The following is a 19,399-nucleotide window of genomic DNA, read 5'->3' on the forward strand; positions in this document are numbered from 1 at the left end:
ACAGGAAAGCCATCCCCATTCAGAGTGAGTGTGTGTCTGACATCCCAGACAGCATTGCAGACAGATTCAGTGCCTTTGGGCAAGAAACCAATTGCCACCACTGCAGCGTGGCCAGATCTGTCCCTTTTTATCCAGTAGATGTAGGACAGTCCATGAATAAGAAGCACATCACACTGGGGTTGCCACGTATGTGCCTACACTTTCAAACTTCTGTTTTTTCTCTCTACCAACCTTTACTCATCCCCTGGGAAACACAGGCAAGGAACAGACAAACCATTTTCACAGTGGGCCTGTCAGTAGCACCTTGTCATTCCTGGAGGTCTGCTTCAGCTCCACCAAAGGTCCTAAGGGGCAGCAGAGACACCACTGACAAAAAACCCCGTTTCCTGACAGGTCTGCCCTTGCCAGCCCTGTTTCTCTCTGTCCTTGGGGATGGCAGGGTTTGCACACTCTCCTGGCATCCGATTTCAGCTTTACATTTCCATCTGCCAACCATGCTGGCATGCCTCTGCTCTGAAGCCAAGCCTTTGCACACATGGGGTCTTGGACACTTGGTACCAGGTTTCCTAAAACAAGGCAGAGCTTGGCCTGGTGCTACACCCCAAATGTGCACCGACGCCCTCAGCCAGACAGGGGCACAGACAGGATGAGCTGGAGCCTGTGCTTTTCAACACTGATGGAGTAACTGCCAATGCATGGTGGGACATGTCACACAGCTTGGGGTGCTGCAATGGATGGATGCAGGCTTTTCAGAACAGACAGGCTGGAAGGATCAGGGGTTGGGTTTCCTCAAAATGAAGAAGCTGCTTGCATGTATGGAGGTCCTTAATGGGGCAAGTGAAAAGCTGGCTGAGCCCTTGTGAGTGAAGGCCAGAGAAGGGGCCAGTAAAGGTGACATCATGGTGGGAAACAGGGAACCCACAGTCAGGGTGAGAAAGTGGGCATAGTCTTCTCTAAGCACACCAAGGAAGTCTCTGGCTGTAGAAGCCTGGGTCTCACTGGGCACTTTAATGACCCTGGCATTTTCTGGAAGAGGAACACAGCAGCATGCAAACAGTCCAGGCCGTTTCTGGGGTGTCTTGGGAGAACTTCTTAGCACAGCTGCCAGATGGGCCAGCAAGGGTAATGCAAACCTGGATCTGATACTTGCAAGCAAGAAAGAGCTGGCCAGGGAACTGAAGGTCAGTGTAAGCCTTGGCTGTGATCCCCTGAAATAGTGGGGTTCCAGCTCCCATAGAAACTGATGAAGGAGAACAGAACACTGCAGATGCCAGGCATTAGAGGAGCAGACTTTGGCCTGTTCTGGGGAGTTTTCGTGGAGATCTCATGGTCAGCAGCATTGAAAGGCTTCAGAGCTCAGTACAGCTGGTCTTCAAGGACAGCATCCTCCAAGCTCGGCAATGGTCTATATCAAAACTCAGTTGCGACTTGAAAGTAAATGCAAGGGCATCGTAAAAAGCTGTTACTACTTCAGGGACAGTTAAAGAAGAAGCAAAGATAATATGGGATGACTGCTAAAGAGTAGGTATAGATAGATCTGAGATATTTTCTGTGCTCTTTGACTCCGTTACCACCAGCAAGGTCTCCCAGGCCTTTGTGCCTCAAGGCAGGACTGTAGAGGAAAACAGCCAAGAGTGGAGAGGAATCAAAGCAGGGGCTGCTTGAGCAAACTCAAATGTTACCAGTCAAAAGGGACCAGATGTATAAATCTGTATTGACACAGAGGGAGAGAAAGTGTCATCAGCTTGCTGGTCCATGTCCATGGCCTATGAAACAATAATGAGTATTTAAAGACCAGCATCAAAGCTGTGAAAACGAAGACTTCCTACACACTTACTACACCAAGGTCTTTTCTGCATATGTTTCAACTTCTGCCTAACATCTTCCTTCAGGGGTTGATGCAGTTGCCCACACAGAGGTGTCCAGTGCCTCCAAGACACCCAGGGGTAGCTGGGGCCCCCACATGGGACTGGGAAATGTGACCCAGAGCTGACGGGAGCCTTTCTGGAGCAGGAGCTGGTGGACAGGCAGGGCAGGCCAAAGCATCTTAGTTGAGACAACTCATTTCTCTCCCTTGAGTAGAAAGGGAAGCCTGGACAATTGCACCCAAGCTCTCCAGCGCTGTGGGTCTAGATGCTGCCGAGTGTCCTTGAAGATGCTCCTGTAACCCAGATATGTTGGGGTTAGTGCAGATTTGACTATTCAAAAGAGACCATTTCATTCACTTTGTCCCTTTGCTTCCCTCCGTGAATCAAGGGAGCTTGGGACTTCAGTGTGTGACTCGCCAGAAGTGAATATGGACAAAAAAAGTCCAGGGCAAGAAGTGCTTTGGGGGATTTTAGGATCTGTGCTTGACGCAAAAATGTGTTTTCTATTGGTCTAAGGCCAGCCACTGTCAAAAGTGGACTTCAGAGGAGGTCATGTGGACTTAATTTAAAGAAGAACAGTGTATTTTATTTTGTATTGAACCATGTCTTCCTTTGGTTTTGTTTTTTTGGCAATTAAGAAACATCCTTCTGTGTCTGCGTGCAGCTTGTTCTCCAAGTAAAACAGATGGAAACTGGTGCCAATGGGCTGAAGCATGCAGCTACAGACTGCCGTGGGAAAGCTCAGCTTTGAACAAGGCTGTACTAAGTCCCAGGTGGCTGATGAGAGAAATGGGGGTTGGGACAAAGATTGCCTGTAGAGTGTCTGACGTAAAGGGTCTTGACTTCCCTGCATATTCAGCCTCCATTTGGAGATGGTCGGTTTCAATACCATTTGGAGATTGCTGAGATCACTTAATCTGTAAGCAGACAAATGAAGAAAAGTGGAATAAGAAGAAATCCTTTCTTATTGTTTTTTATTATTGAAATCTTTTCACTTCTGAAATGTCTCTAAATAACCAGATAAGAACTGAGGAATCAAGAAAATTATGCCCAGAGGCTTGGCTTGTTAGTGAGTTTTGCATATTAATGAGCCCTCTGGTGCCAAGTTCCTGAACTGCAGATACTGAAAGAAGATCGCACTGGCCTCCAGAGAAGTAAAAGTCAGCAGCAAACCTCCAGGTGTCTGAGGGTGCTAGTGGGCCTTACTGAGGGCCATCACTGAAGAGGCCATGGAGGGAGTGACCAGAAAAGGGACCCGTCCCTGGGGGCTGGTGAAGCAGGAAGTCAGAGGCACTGGTTACAGGTTGAAAATCAAATGTGGAGGTTGCTGTGAAAGCCCTTGATGTGTTTCATGGAGCAGTATGTTCAAGCCTTGACCCCCATCCCCTAGGAATGGGGATCCTTTCCCTCATGGGATGCTCAGGGCTCCTCCTGGGGGCAGTGAGATGTGGGGGTGTGCAATGCCGAGTGCAGGACAGTGGTAGGACTCCTCCCAGGCTCTGTGGAGTGAATGGGTGGGTGGAGATGCAAGAAAGCGCTGGAGCTGTGAGTACCTGGTGTCCTCTCGGGGACCTCCGTGGAAGAGACAGTAGCCATAGTTGGAAAGACAAGGCTTTCAGTTCCGTTGGGCAGTCCCAGCCCCCACAGAGGGGCCATCCCCACCACAGGCTGTCCTGCACTGTCCTGTGTCTGTGCCTCTTTCTCTGCAGATTTTAACCACCACCCCTGCTTCCCCACCTCACTGTCAACCCCATGATGTCCCAAGCTTTACTGATGACTCTCTGCCCTTACTGACTGTTAGTTCCAACACAAAGCTGTGGTTTTCTGAGGTTTTGCCAATGACTGTGAGTTCCCAATAAGCTGTGAGGCTTCCTCCAAAGCCCTGCTCACGCTCCTCAACTGATAAAGATGTCCCATCCTGTCGACTCGCTTGCATCCTCTCTTTAGCTCCATATCCCAGCACTGAACTGCACATCCTTCTTCTGCTGCTGCCTCAAAATCAAAACTCCACCTATATAACTTCAGCATGACACCCTCCCCCCCCCCGCCATTTCACGACTCTTCCTGTCTTTAACACACACACTGCCACACACCCACCCCCCACTCTCTCCCTGTATGCCCACGTGTCTCATAAACCCTTTCTCTTCCCCTGCAGTGGTAGGACCTCAGCCCAGGAGGTTTGTGCATCCTCCAGGCTCATGGATGTTTCCTGAGGTCCATCCAAGTGTGGGGAGTGAAGGAAGAAGAGAGCAAGGTCAGCTCATGGGGCATGACTGAGCACAGCCACCCCCAGCAGTGGGCATTCCTCATCTGCCAGGCTGAGCCATGCACAGCAGACAGAAATGTCTCTGTCATCCCTGATTTGCACAAGAAGGGCCCTCCTTCCTGCCATCTTCCCAGGACAATCCTCTTCCTCAACCTCCACCTGCAGACATCAACTGCTTTCTGTTTCTGTGTTCAGACATGGTTGGAAGGATTTGCTAAAGCCACCAGCCATCCCCTTGTTTCTCACTGACATCCCCCAACCCTCTCTCCCAGACCTACACGTGGACAAGCACTGCTGCTCAGGGTCACTCACTCTTCAGAAGAGACCTTCAGCTTCCTGGATCTTCCTGGTGATTGTTATAAACTTCCACACTCCCTCCAGAGCTCATGGTGAGCTTTCTTGGCCATAACAGGGCCTTTTGACTATCTCTTAGGAAATGGTTGTCTTGTAATGACTGTCCGTGCAGAAAGAGTAGTCACAGCAATGCACCAAATATAAAAGATATCAAAATGGATGCCGAGTGAAATGCCTTAAGAACCAGGTGAGCTAGCCCCATGCCTGTGTCTTCCTGGCAAGGAGTCTGTCCTGAGAAGGGGATCCATGCCACCCAAGGACACAAAGGCTGATTTTTGCAAGATCAGCCTTCATCTGAACTGCTTTGGATGTGTCCCTGAGGATGGGCTATCATGACTTTTATGCCGAGTACTGATTCAATGGACATTGCCCAGAGCAGCTGCCACAGATGTAGATTGCTACGTTGCAGGTATTTAGGCAGAGGAATGCTTATTTGGTAGATACCGATATTCCTTGGAAAATCACACAAACAGCTGAAGGATTATTGAAGGAGGATTGACAGAAGCCCCACCAGGTTTGCCTCTCAAGAAATGGGATGCCAGAGGCCAAGGGAAGGATGGCTTCAGCACTTTCCCGGGACCTGGGAAATGGAAGCATCTCCCCTCTCCCTGACACCTGCCCTCCTCAGTGAGCTGTGTGAGAAACCCTGCCAACTACGTCTGAACTCACAGCCGTGTAGGTAACTTACGTCTGACTGCAGCCAATGTTGTCCTGCCAGCTCAGGATCTGAGCTCCCATTTGAGCCCAAACCATTTCAGTTCACACTACCTCCAGCTTCCCTCTGACACTGGCTGTTGTGTGACACAACTGTCCTGGCTCTCCAGGCAGGATGGGCAAAATTTTGATGCCTCAACTGGAGCTTTTCTCCTTGCTGGAAATGTGAATGCAGCCGGTTTGAGCCAAGAAACCCAAGAAACCCAGCTTCCCATAGGACCAAATAATGAGACCATCCCACAGGCTGTGGGACTTTCTCTTTACTGACAGAGAATTTTGTGAGTCCGGACGACACAGCTTCAACTATTTTTCCCTCTCTCTTTCAAACTTGGCTCTCAGCATTCATGGATTTAAGCTGCTTTGCAACTGTGAAACTCTCTTTGAAAAAACTAGCCCTCCATGGGTTTTTTTTTGTTTTGTTTGGTTTTTTTTTAACCCAAATGTATAGGCAGCATAGAAGTGGGTTTCCATATACGGAACAGCTTTGCACAATGTCTGCTCCAAAGGGGAAATGTCTCTGTCTGCAGGTGGAAATGGGTGAAGCTGTAGGGGATAAATGTGTTGCTTCAGAATGTATTTTGTATGCACACAATACAAAAAGGTTGTGAAGGTGAAAGCGCATGAAAAAAACCAGGAAAACTGCCCATCCAGTGGAGCTCTGCAGACCAAAGATGGAGCTGTACAAAGCATATGATACAAGTGGGATCAGCAGGTAGAGAAGACTTTTGAAGAGAAGGCTTTGCAAGGGAGTAGCCTTACTTCACCCATATGAAAAAATAGAGACCAGGCAGTGTGCTGAAGTAATGGGGAGGAGTGTCCTGGGGTAAAAGAGCATGCATGAGAGAAGGTTGGAGAGATTTGGGTTGCAGAGTTTTGAGGTAGTCCTTTCAAGGTCTGAGCAGGCTGAGCTTTGGAGCCCAGGAATAATAAAGAAGCTCTGAAGGATGTTTGGAAATTAGTGCTACTCTCACTAATAGCAGTAACAGGACAGGGCTGTAAGGCAACTCCTTCGTATTCTTCATGATGATGAACTAAATCTCTTTCATTTTCTTCCCAACAGTTATTCTTAGCTGATGAAATACCTGTAAGTTTTCAGTGGTTAGCCTCTGGCATGCAATTCTTAGAACAGTGCTTTTTCTCTCACTGCAAACTCTTTGTTCTCATTTAAAGATTATACCTCGTAGACAGAATTGCCCTTAATTCATCCCTGCTCCATCTGTTTCCCACAATTTTCATCAGAAAGGGGAAGTGGAATAGAGGAGTTGTTTCAGTTTGAGCCAAAGGCAGCCAAGGGACAGATCCCAGATTAGTAAAAAGACACAAAGGAAGGCAAAATTTTGATGTGGAGTACAGTGACAGCACTGTTACTGGCATTTCCGTTCTTTGAAGTCCTAACTGTGCAGCAGGGATCCTGGAAGCTCTGAGCTCCCTTCATCTGCCCTGCATTTCAGCATGTAAAATTAACCTGACCTAGTCATAAAGTGGGTTTTGATTCTCTTCAGAGCCTAAAGCACCACATGGGTCAGAAGACTGGCCAGGACACGTAAAGAGGAATCACACTTTCTCTGGAGCAAAAGCTGAGGTGTTTCCAGGAATCCCAGGTGGCATGGCATACTGATTCCTGGGTTCAAGGAGCTGGGCAACTGCCTCATCTCCATTTCTGTAATGGTGGTTTTGATGCATGGCTCTTGGGTGCAGACTGTTTACAGGGATGCTGGCATTTATTGAGCAACCTGCTCAGACTTCAGACCTGGCCCTGCTTGGAACCAAAGGTGGGACTGAGACCTCCTGAGCACAGGACAATGCCACTCTGAGTTGTCCCATGAACCTCTGCTGTAGAGTCCCTCACTTCCAGCTGAATCCCTTCTCCTGGGGCACACGGCAAGGCACAGGCTCACAGAAGGTTTGCTGGGAAAGAGACTGCTGGGGGTCTCTGATCCAGCCTCCCACTAAAGAGTGGGGTATCACCAACTCCAGGGTCAGTGGGGCTGTGACTTTGTGAAGCTGAAACCTGAAAAATTCCAAAGATGGCCCTGGGTGTCCTGCTGCACTGCAGTACCACCCACCCACTCAGTTTTTCCTAAGGCCCAGTGTGAAACTCCCAGGAGGCATTTTGTGGCTGTTGCCTCTGCCAGACCCTCTGCCACTGCAGAACAGTGTGACTCCATCATAATCTCTCCAGGAAGGAGTCACCTGTTTTTAGCCTGCCCTGTGCCTCCCCTTCAGCAGACTAAAGAGGCCCAGTTCCCTCCCCTTCTCCACACAGCTCATGTGCTTTAGGCCCCTAAGCCCATCATGACGGACTTCCTCTGGACCTTCTCCAGTTTCTGCAGCCTCCTTTCAAAGTGGGAAACCCACTGGCTCACATGGCATCCATCACAACTCCCACGCCCCTCTCCCCAGGGCATTCCTCAGCCAGTTGGGTCCCAGGCGGTCCTGATGCACGAGGTTATTCTGCCCCCAGTGCAGACCTTGCCCCCTTCTCCTTGTAAAACTGCAGGAGGTTCCTGTTGGCCCAATCCACAAGTGTGTCAAGGTCCCTCTGGACTGAAACTCCAGCACGTCAGCACTGAAGGTTTGTGGGCCAGTGTCTCGCACAAGATAACAAGAATATGGGGACTTGCAGGACACTACAGGTAATGAGAATGATGTGCTTAATAGAGTTGCTACCCAAGGTGGAAAATACCACAGTAACCATCTCAGAAATACCAAAAGATTGTACAAACAAGAAATACATGACCACTGGGGAAAGGATTAACAGGGTAGGCTGTTCTTTTTGGAGGGTACTAGGATAGTAGAAGAGAAGAACTTGGGGCATTGGGGGAGAAGGAAAATGGAAAGGAAAAAGGAAGCAAAGGCTGTGGTCAGGGTTGTTTGGGGGCACCTGTGAAACAGCCCTGCACCTGATGTGAATGACTTCAGTGGTTGGGGAGAATCTGAGAGGATTCCCTACTTTGAAAACATGAAGGGGAAGGAAAGACAGCATCATTCAGGCTGCAAGGCACCTTGGGAGGTGTTGTGACCAACCTCCTGCTCAAAGAAGGGTCATAGCAGATTACTCAGGGCTTTATCCGAACATGTCTTGGTCACTTTCTGGGACAGAGCTGGTGCACACTCCCTGGGAAACAGCTTCCAGCATTTTGCTATCTTCCTGTTGCAAAACGTTCTCCCTATATCTAGCCTGTCTCTCATTTCAGCCCATTGCCTCTTGTCCTTGTATCTTGTACCATGAGCATGAGCCTGACTCAGACTTCCTGGGAACAGTGTAATGCTTCTGCATGTTCCCCTCAAGATCTTCCTTTCTCGAGGCAGGACAAGCCCAGCTCCCTCAACCTCTCCTCACAGACAAAGTGCTGACAATCTTGGGGGCCCTTTGCTAAACCTGCTACAGATTGCCAATATCTTTCCTGTATTGAGATCTGAAATTGGGATGCAGTAACCTGGATAATCCCTTCCTTCTATTTCCTGGCAGTGCTCCTGCTCATACAGCTCTGGGTGCTTCTGCTCTCCCTTTGTATTGGGTTTGCGTGGCAAGGTTTTGGAAGCAGTGGCTACAGGGGTGGCTTCTGTGAGAAGCTGCTAGAAGCTTCCCCTATGTCTGACTGATAGAGCCAATACCAGCCTGCTCCAAGACGGACTTGCTGCTGGGCACGGCTGAACCAATCAGCAATGGTGGTAGTGCCTCCATGATAACATATTTAGGAAAGGGAAAAATCTGCTGCACAATAGCAGTTGGAAGACAGGAGTAAGAATATGTGAGAGAAACAACTCTGCAGAAACAATGGTCAGTGAAGAAGGAGGGGGAGGAGGTGCTCCAGGCGCTGGAGCAGAGAATCCCCTGCAGCCTGTGGTGAAGACCATGGTGAGGCAGACTGTCCCCCTGCAGCCCATGGAGGTTAACGGTGGAGCAGATATCCACCTGCAGCCCATGGAGGACCCCACGCTGGAGTAGGTGGATGCACCTGAAGGAGGCTGTGACCCTGTGGAGAGCCTGCGCTGGAGCAGGCTCCTGGAAGGACTTGTGGCCCTGTGGAGAGAGGAGCCCATGCTGGAGCTGGTTTGCTCGCAGGACTTGTGACCCTGCGGGGGACCCACGCTGGAGCAGTCTGTTCCTGAAGGACTGCACCCTGTGAAAAGGACCCATGCTGGAGCAGTTCATGAAGAACTGCAGCCCATGGGAAGGACCCACATTGCAGAAGTTTGTAGAGGACTGTCTCCCATGGGAGGGACCCCACGTTGGAGCAGGGGAAGAGTGCAAGGAGGAAGGAGTGGCAGAGACAATGAACTAATGAACTGACCGCAACCCCCAGTCCCTGTTCCCCTGCACTACTCGCGTGAAGGAGGTAGAGAAATTGGGAGTGAAGTTGAGCCCGGGAAGAAGGGATGTGTGGGGGAAGGTGTTTTTAGATTTGTTCTTATTTCTCATTATTCTACTCTGATTTGATTGGTAATAAATGAAATGAATTTCCCCAAGTCGAGTCTGTTTTGCCTGTGACGGTAATTGCTGAGTGATCTCCCTGTCCTTATCTCAACCCACAAGCATTCTGTCGTATTTTTACCCCCCTGTCCAGTTGAGGAGGGGAGTGATAGAGCGGCTTGATGGGCACCTGGCATCCAGCCAAGTTCAACCCACCACACTCCCCGAGGAATAGCTGATGGCATTTATTCTCACACAGGTTGCTGTGCATGCTTATGTCTCATACACGCAATGCAAACATGGACTTCTGACCTAGTCATTTGGTGTCCCTCCGTGGAGGGACAAACAACCTCTCCAAGCTGAGGTGAGAGGCCAGTGCTGGAAATGGTGGTTGATACTGGCTGTTCAGTGACGATTGCTCTGGGGCAGCTTCCCCGGGGTGCCTAGGGAACATGGGCACAGACCAGACCCTGCTCTGCTGGTCCTTCATGTCTTTCCTGGGAAGCCTGGCTGTGCGAGGACACTGCCATGTGTCCCCACCATGCACACTCACACACTTTAGCTGTTCACTGGTGTTTTCTCTCTGGTGCCTTTTCCTGGGCATGTTCTTGAGAAAACACTAGAAGCAGACATAAGCCTTCAGGGACTGCTCTTCGGAGAACCCCTTTCATGACGGAAATGCTGTTATGAACGTCAGCTCTGCCACAGAAGTGCCCATCACTTGTCCCTGCCTGCTGGCAAAGGGCTGCCACACAGCAGGACTACGATCAACCTGCCAGTGCTCTCAGGCCTTACACCAACACAAGGGCTCAGAAGGAGAGCGTGGAGATGGAAAGAGAGCAGCTCGGGAAAGACCAAGTGCTGGTGCACCCTGGCAGCGTTGCTGTGCTGGGACTCTTTTCCCCTCCACCTCTGCACACAGACGCTGCCCTGCAGCTGCAGAGAAGGTCTCGGAGAAAGGATCTCAGACAAACAAGTCACTGCAGGGTCCTGTATTTAGTTTTAAAACACAGAGAGCCCCGCTCCTCATTATGCAGTCTCTGGGTCACACAAGACAGATAGATAGATACTGAATTAGGAATGGTATGTATAATGACATCTCTTTGTGGACAACATTATTACAACTTAGAAAAGCTAAAAAACAAACCAAAAAACCCAAAACCAACTACCAAAGACAGGCTGGTCCTATAGTGAGTTACATTGTGAGGGATATGCAGAAGATGGACAGCTTATTGCTGCTTAAAAACATCCGGTCATCAGTTTCCACACTACATCCTTGAGGTCCTGGTTCCTCATGCTGTAGATGAGGGGGTTCAATGCTGGAGGCACCAACGAGTACAGAACTGCCACTACCCGATCCAGGAATGAGGAGGAGATGGAGGGGGGCTTCAGGTAGGCAAATGTGCCAGTGCTGATAAACAGGAGACCACAGCCAGGTGAGGGAGGCACGTGGAAAAGGCTTTGTGCCGTCCCTGCACAGACGGGATCCTCAGCACAGCCCTGAAGATCTGCACATAGGACAGCACAATGAACACAAAACACCCGAAAGCTAAACAGGCACTAACCATAAGGACTCCGGCTTCCCTGAGGTAGGAACGTGAGCAGGAGAGCTTGAGGATCTGGGGGATTTCACAGAAGAACTGGTCCAGGGCATTGCCTTGGCAGAGGGTATGGAAAATGTATTGGCCGTGTGCAGCACAGCACTGAGAAACCCACTGCCCCAGGCAGCTGCTGCCATGTGGACACAAGCTCTGCTGCCCAGGAGGGTCCCGTAGTGCAGGGGTTTGCAGATGGCAACGTAGCGGTCATAGGCCATGACGGTGAGAAGGGAAAACTCTGCTGTGATCAAGAACACAAACAGAAAGACCTGGGCAGCACATCCTGCATAGGAAATGTCCCTGGTGTCCCACAGGGAATTGGCCATGGATTTGGGGACAGTGGTGGAGATGGAGCCAAGGTCAATGAGGGAGAGGTTGAGGAGGAAGAAGTACATGGGGGTGTGGAGGTGGTGGTCGCAGGCTACAGCAGTGATGATGAGGCCGTTGCCCAGGAGGGCAGCCAGGTAGATGCCCAGGAAGAGCCAGAAGTGCAAAAGCTGCAGCTCCCGTATGTCTGCAAATGCTAGGAGGAGGAACTGGGTGATGCAGCTGCTGTTGGGCATTTGTTCTCTTTGGGCATGGAGACCTGTCCAACAAGGAAAACACAATGTCAAGTTTGGGGAGGTTTCTTAGAGGAAAAACCCACACCATTTCTGATAGCAATCCCCCTCCCTGAGCTGAATGAGGAATGTTTCAGATGATAATTTCTCAACCCTACCATCTGAATGACATGTTTCTTCACATCTTGGGAACCTAGCTCCCATGAAGACATCTCCAGGGCAGGACCCTCAGAGTTGCTGTCAGAACAGAAGCTGACCCACACCCTCACCCACACCCAGAGAGCAAAAGCACCACGGTAAGGTGGGGAAACAGGGAAGAAAACTGCAGTACTCCAAAAAAAATGAGGCAAGAAGCGAAAGGCAGAAGGGAATGCTGTGGAGCCTTCTGCTTATCCTGCTGTGCTCTCCACCTCCCCAACAGTGACACTGTAGGACAGCCGCTTTTGTCTGGTTTATTGTGTGTTAATTGTAGGACACATGCACTTCTCCTAGACTGGAGGTCCAGCTGCTGAGGATGTGACTCATGCCCTGGATCCCATGGCCTTGGGGGAACAGGGTCTGCTGGGTGGGAGAGGATACCAGGGGGTTTGCTCCAGGGAAGGTGTCTGCACTGCAGGGGCTGGTGGGGATGTGTCCAAATCCCCCTTCCCATGGCGTTTCTGGTAGCAGCTCCTGCTTACTCCCTGCCCAAGTCTCTGTCTCTGCTGCCGGGAGCTGTCCCCGACGGGAGCTGTTTCTCTGTCCCCATGTTTCTTCCATGTACCTCTACCTATAGAGGTATTCATCTGACCAAATTGAGGCATGTGCCGTAGGGAGGGCTAAGTCTTTCTCTTTCTCTTCTCCATCAGCTGTATTTCCTGGATCTGCACTGACTATCATGTCTCATGGCCTCATGTCAGGGCTGCACAGCCCAACCCTGCTTATCTCTGGCATTGGTGAGAGCAGGCTTTGCTCACTCTGTGTGTGGGCACCTCCTGACATCTGCCTCATCATCTACGTCTGCATCTCATATCATCATTTACATTGCCATCTACCATATACTCCAAACATGTCTCTGCCAGGAAGAAAAGCCTTTGCATATATGGGCTCTTGGGATCTCAGAGGGGCAGACTTTGGCCTGTTCTGGGGACCTTCAGGAGGGATCTCATGAGCAGGAGTACTGATAGGCGTCAGAACTCAGCACAGCTGGTCTTTAAGGACAACCTTCTGACAGCAGTGCTCCATATGGATATTCAGTTGACTCTCATAAGGGAATTCAATGGAACCAAGGTGAGCTGTTACTACTGAAGTTAAAGAAGAAAGGAAGACTATGTGGGGCCACTGCAGAATTTCACAGGAGCGGGTCTGAGATACAATATGCTGCCTTTGGCTCAGTCTTCATCAGCAAGGTCTCCCAGGCCTTTGTGCCTTGAGGCAGAACCCATGGAGAACAAGCAGCAGTGGGTGGGGATCAAGTCAGGGGTCACTGGAGCGAACTCAACCCTTACCAGTCCATGGGACCGGAGGGACTCCATCCAAGGGTGCTGAGAGAGCAGGCAGAAAGTCACAGTGACACTGCTCTGCGTCACTTTGGACAGGTCATCAGGGGAACTCCCTGAGGACTTGCAAAAAGCAAACATTGCATGCATCTTTCAAGAAGGCCCCAAGGATGAGCTGGGGAACTAAAGGCTGTTCACCCTCCTTTTGCTTGAGGAGTGTGTCCCAGAGCGTGTCCTCTTGGATCCCATTTCTGGGTTTCTGAAAGAGAAGGTGACTGGATTTACTCAGGAAGGTCATGCCTGACCATCTGCACTGCTTTCTGAGATGAAAGGATTGTATTTCTGGGTGAGGGGAGAGCAGTGGATGTCATTTACCTGGCCTTAAGCAAGGTTTTTAACACTATGCCCCACTGTATTCTTTTATCCATGTTATGATATTATGGTCTGTCTGGGTGGAGAAGTAGATGGATTAAAAACTGATTGCATGTTCGGGCTCAGAGGGATATGGTAAATGGGCGACACTCTGAAGACCTCTCACTGCAGAGTCCTGCAGGGGTCTATCCTGCAACCTGCCCTCTTTCTCATGATTTTACTGATCTGGAGGAGGTGAAGGAATGCTTTCTCATGGAGTTTGCAAATGACACCAAACGGAGGGGAGTCGCTGATAGGCTGGCGGGCAGGGCTGCCATCCCAAAGGATATAGGCAGGCTGGAGGGATGGGCCAACAGGAACCTCATGATATCCAGCAAGGACAAACCTGAAAGCCTGCCCTGGAGCGGACTAAGCCCCTGCAGTGACATAGGCTAGGGGCTGCTTGGCTGGCTTGCAGCTCTGTGTTTAATGCTCTGGTGGTCCTTGGGTTATATTAGGCTGAAGAGGAGCTATCCACAAGGAAGGCCAAGAGCCTCCTGGGCTGTATGAAAAGGAGCCCAGGCAGGGGAAGTAAATTTCCGCCTCTGCTCAGCACTTGTTAGACCACATGCAGAATACTTTCCCAGGTTTTGACCCCACACAATGCAAGAGAATCATTGCCTATGGGTGATGCAGTGATGTTCCACTCAGGCTTGTCATTGGGGTGCAAGACAGGAGGACAAGAGGCAATGGGCTGAGACAAGAGAGAGTCAGGTTAGCTATAGGGAGAAACTTTTCCAACATGAGGACTGGAAGTTGTTTCCTAGGGTGTGCTCTGGTTCCATCCCTGCAAGTTTTCAACACCCAAATGGATAAAACCCTCAGTAACCTGGTATGACCCTGCTTGGAGCAGGAAGTTAGTCTAGACACCACCCAAATTCCCTTCGAGCCTGAATGATGCTGTTTTTCCTTCTCCTCCATGCTGTCAATGTTAAGGAATGCACTCAGGGTCTCCCTGACTGTGGAAGTCCTTTCCATCCGGTCAAAGTTTGCTTCACAGATACCCCCAGAAAGCCCCGATCCCATCCTTTGTTTCACCTTTCATGTCCTTGTTCCCTCTTACCCTGCTCTCAAGTTTATCTTTTTTACTGTCCTCATACTCTCCAAAAAGAATAGCCTCCTCTGTTAACCCTTTCCCCATTGGCTATCCTCTTCTGGTTTTGTGCCCTCCTTTGTTGATTCTGATGTGGGTTTTGTGATGCTTTCTACCTTGGGAAGCAATTGCAATAAACGAGTACTGCTTTTTCTTTACCTGTAGTGTCCTGCAGTTCCTCACGCTGTTATCCTGGTAGAAGCACAAATGACGATGAGCCATCTGAAAGCATACCATAAATGGTGGCACAACAGGGCTCCAGGCCAGAGGGACCCAGATGCACTTGGGGATTTGGCAAAAAAAAAAACCCAAACCCTCCCAAAGACCAACAAGTAGAAGGGACCAGCTCTGCACCAGGGACAAAATAACCCTGCGCAGCAGTGTGGGCTGCAACCTGACTGGGTGAGGAGTGGTCCTGAGAGAAAGGGCCTGGGCATGACAATGGATGCCATACAAGCCAGTGATCTCCCAGTTCTGGAGGAATGGGCAGAAGCTGGAGAGGATCCAGACAAGGGCAACAAGGATGGTGTTAGGGGTCTAATTAACATGAGCTGTGTGGAGACGGTGAGGGAACGGAGCCTCTTTAGCCTGCTGAAGGGGATGCCAATAGCATCCTACACCTACCTGGACAGATGATGGAAAAGCTCTCTTCTGTTGTGAGAAATGGCATGGCACAGGCAGCAGACCCAAACTGCCTCTCGGGAACTTCATGGTGGGCAACAGGAAAAGTAAAATAACTAGGAGTGTGGTGCTGCACTGCAGCAGGAACCGCAGAGTGTCTCTGTGATCCCCATCCTGGGAGGTTTTCAGGTCTCAGCTCTAAAAAGTGCCACCGACCTGACCACGGGGTTGGTGGTAGTTACCCTTTGGGCAGGAGGTGCGGCTGGAGACCCCCAGCAGTCCCTTTCCCACCCACCCTTCCAGCAACCCGTGTCTTGCAGTATACCCTAGAAGAAGGGATTCAGCTGAAGGTGAGGGTATCTCTGCCATAGGCTCCTGGGAAAATGCAGAGAGGAAAGCAGCTCAAGAGATCTCTAGTCCCTTGTGCAGCTCAAAGCAAGGCAGCTCTGAGTCAGACCAGCTCGCTCCATAAATGATGGTATTCACGAGAAGACTCTGAACAGGAGCCAGGCATCTAAGCCACTGTCACAGACTCAGAGACAAGGCCTTTGACCAGCTCCCTGAAGACACCATGGGGAACACCTCACCTTTTGGTCCTGTACTGGTTTTGGTTGGGGTAGAGTTAATTTAACCATAGCAGCTCGTATGGTACTATGTTTTGGATTTGTGATGAAAACAGCCTTGATAACACGATGATGTCTTAGCGATTGCTGAGCAGTGCTTACACAGTGTAAAGCCCTTACTATTTCTCACTCTGCCCTGCCAGCGAGTAGGCTGGGAGTGGGCAAAAAGTTGGGGAGGGACACAGCCAAGACAGCTGACCCCAACAGACCAAAGGGATATCCCATACCATATGAAATCATGCTCAGCAACAAAAACTGGAGAAAGAAGGAGAAAGTGGGGGGAGGAGGTATTTTCGAGGTTACGACATTTGTCTTCCCAAGTAACCGTCACATGTGATGGAGCCCTGCTTTCCTGGAAATGGCTCAACCCCTGCCTGCCAATGGGAGGTAGTGAAGGAATTCCTTACTTTGCTTGGCTTGCACACACAGCTTTTGCTTTACCTATTAACCTCTCTTTATCCCAACCCACGATTTTTCTCACTTTCACTCTACCAATTCTCTCCCCCATCCCACTGTGGGGGAGTGAGCGAGCGGCTGTGTGGGGCTTAGCTGCCTACTGGCATTAGACCATGACAGTGGGGCTGAGCTGCCCACCGGGGTTAACCCACAGCAGGTGCAGAGAAGCATGATTCTTCTTTCCATGCCCTGGCATAGCTCCTGAGCCAGGCAGTGCTTTTGTGTGTCAAGAGAACCACAGCAAAGCCTCGAACTTGGGGAATCTCAACTGAATTGCTGAAAGAGAGCTTCTCTGCTGCAGATTTAAGGCTTCAGAGATAGGACCTGAAGAGAACAGCTTAGAACTAGCCAAACTTTCAGATCGTTTTGCACATGTTGCCTCACCTCCCCGCTTTCACTCATTGGCACCCAAAACATCACCACGTTTAATTTGTTCTCCTCTGAAATCTGACCAAGTGATGGGAAGAAAGGAGAAAGGAGGTCATTACCACTTTTTCAGTCTGCATAGGGCTGAATTACACAGGTCTAATTCAAGTTAATTTTGCCACAAAACTTGATGGTTTGAAAGAGTTCAAGTTACCCCCTCCAGCTGCTCACCTTTGGCCCTGGCATGGTGAGCACCTCCAGGGCCCGGCTGTACAAGCACTGCAGTGACAGGGCTGTGCTGGGCCTTTGTGTATCGGCCGGAGTCTGGCACTTGGAGGGACAGGGTGTTGTGCCATTGTGCACCCAGAAAGGATCAAGCTGGGAAGCCAGCCCGTGAGTCAGAGTCAGCAAGGTCCATGGCCAGGCCTGGCTGTGCCCATGGCTGTGGCTGGACAGCAGTGTGCCCACAGCATAGCTCAGAAGCTGGCCCCAGGAACTTGCAGAAACCTCTGGGACTGTTTGCACCCTGCAGTTTCCCCTTCCCATGAGGTCAGGGCGATTAAAGTCCCCAAGGGTGGTGTGGGGTCATTGAACTGGCCTTCCTCAAATTGCTTCAATAAGACTCTGTCCTCTTCCTCACCTGACTCCAGGTACTTATTTCCTACCAGCATGTCTCCCTCCCTGGACTCTCCTGTGACCCTCCCCCACAAGAGCTCACCCAATCTGCTGCCCATCCCATAGAGGACCTCCATACACCCAGGCAGCTCCCTCACACTGAGGACCTCCCCCTCCTGATCTTCCCCACCTGTCTTTTCTGAAGAGCCTGTATCCATCCATTGCAGCACCTCAGGGTTTCTGACCTGTCCCACCACACCTCAGCAGGTATTATATCAATGTCACAGCTCTGTGACAGCACACGGGGCTCCAGCCCCTCCTGTCTGTGCTCCAGGCTGAGGCCATTGGTGGGCCCATATTTGGGCTGCAGCACCTCAGCTTGGTGCCACCACGGCCAGCCTCAGTCTTATCACAGATCTTGTGCCCAAGATCCTGTGCAAGCAAAGCCTTTCCTTCAGAGCAGAGGCATGCTGGAGTGGATGGCAGATGGCAATGTAAGGATGAAATGATGTGCCCATAAAGAGCGCACACCCTGTGCTCCGCAGTGCCACAGAGAGAAACATGTTTGGACTGTGCAGTCCTGGCAGGAGAGGACTTTGCTGTCTGCAGTGTCTCTGCAGCCCGGAGGGCCTATGGTAGAGGTGAAGCTGATCTCCAGGAAGGACAAGTTGCTGCTGAAAACGTCCTTTGCTATGGACATGCTGTTGTCCGGGTACACTGTGAAAATCATTCACCTGTTCCTGGATTGCATCATCAAGGGGGTGAATAAAGGATGGGGGTAAGAAGAATCAGCAGCATTTGTAAACGTTGGCACACGAGTGGAGACCCTGCTGTGATGTGCCTCGTATTGATGCACTGCCTGCGGCTACTGGACAGACATGGGACAGACCTTGTCTCACTGCAGTGGTGGCATTCAGTCTCTTGCCCCCAAACACCAAATGTACCTGAGATGCCCTGGGGTGTCTGTTATGGACCAGCCCTGAATGGGGATAGCTGTCCTGGAGGTCCTGCACTGCCCAGCCAGCTGTACCCTCCAGTTGTGCTGGGCAGCTTTGGCATCTGAAGGAGCCCTACAAGCCTGCATTTGGCCGTTAGGTTGAGCAGCTGCCCTGGAACAGGGTAGGCAATGTAGGGATGTCCATGATAAACCTTCGGTTCCACTTTGTGGAGATGCAGGAAATACAACTGATGGAGAAGAGACAGGCAGACTGAGCTCCCCCTGTGGCACCTGACTGCATTTGGTCGGGTGAATACGTCTATCGGCTGCCCTAAACATCCTCAGCAGGTACAGGTTTGGTTGTCCTAAGTGAGATCATCTTCTATCATTTCAGTTGGCCAAAGGGATTCCCCACCAGCCTCCAAGACAAGGTGCCCAGACGCTGCCCTGTCTCTCAGAATTGCTCCATTAGAGCTTGCAGTCTCCTGCACATATCCTGAACCACCTCTGGCACCTCAAATGCCACGAGGTGTTTGCATTGGACAAGCTCACTCCTGGCCTCTGTCTCCAATGTTGACATGGCAGCTTAGAAAAGGAGCTCACACGGATTTTGTGCAGCTGAGCTGAGGCAAGAGGAATCCCACCTCCTGTGGGTCTGTGGGGTGTACTGGAGAAGCCCAATCCCCCTCCGGCCTCCAGGAATACTGATGAGAGCGGAGATGCCTACCTGGACTTGGCTCAATCCCTGCCCTGCACAGGTGAAAAGGATCCCCTGCCTGTCGCTGCCTACGTGCCCTGCCTGACAATGGGACAGGAATAGGGGTTTCCAGAGGGGAACATTGACACCTCCTGCAGATCCGCACACCCTGGTAGAGCAATTCCCGCTGAAGGAATCAGCCTGTCTGGTGTTTAGAGAGGGACAGTCAGTGATGACTTCAGTCTGCTTCCAGCTGTGTTCCCCAGGAGTGGCCCTGCTGCCTTTCAGGAGCTGTCAGCCCTGGAGACCCCGGGACACCTCGAGG

At 50.8% G+C, this 19,399-nt stretch overlaps 1 pseudogene; it reads right to left on the bottom strand.

The window, feature by feature from the left end:
* Positions 1-10,858: 10,858 nt before the first annotated feature.
* On the bottom strand, positions 10,859-11,780 carry LOC140645852 (olfactory receptor 14A16-like; annotated as a pseudogene).
* Between the last annotated feature and the right edge of the window lie 7,619 nt (positions 11,781-19,399).

Source organism: Ciconia boyciana, unplaced genomic scaffold (genome assembly GCF_034638445.1).
Source record: "Ciconia boyciana unplaced genomic scaffold, ASM3463844v1 HiC_scaffold_39, whole genome shotgun sequence".
Lineage (NCBI taxonomy): Eukaryota > Metazoa > Chordata > Aves > Ciconiiformes > Ciconiidae > Ciconia > Ciconia boyciana.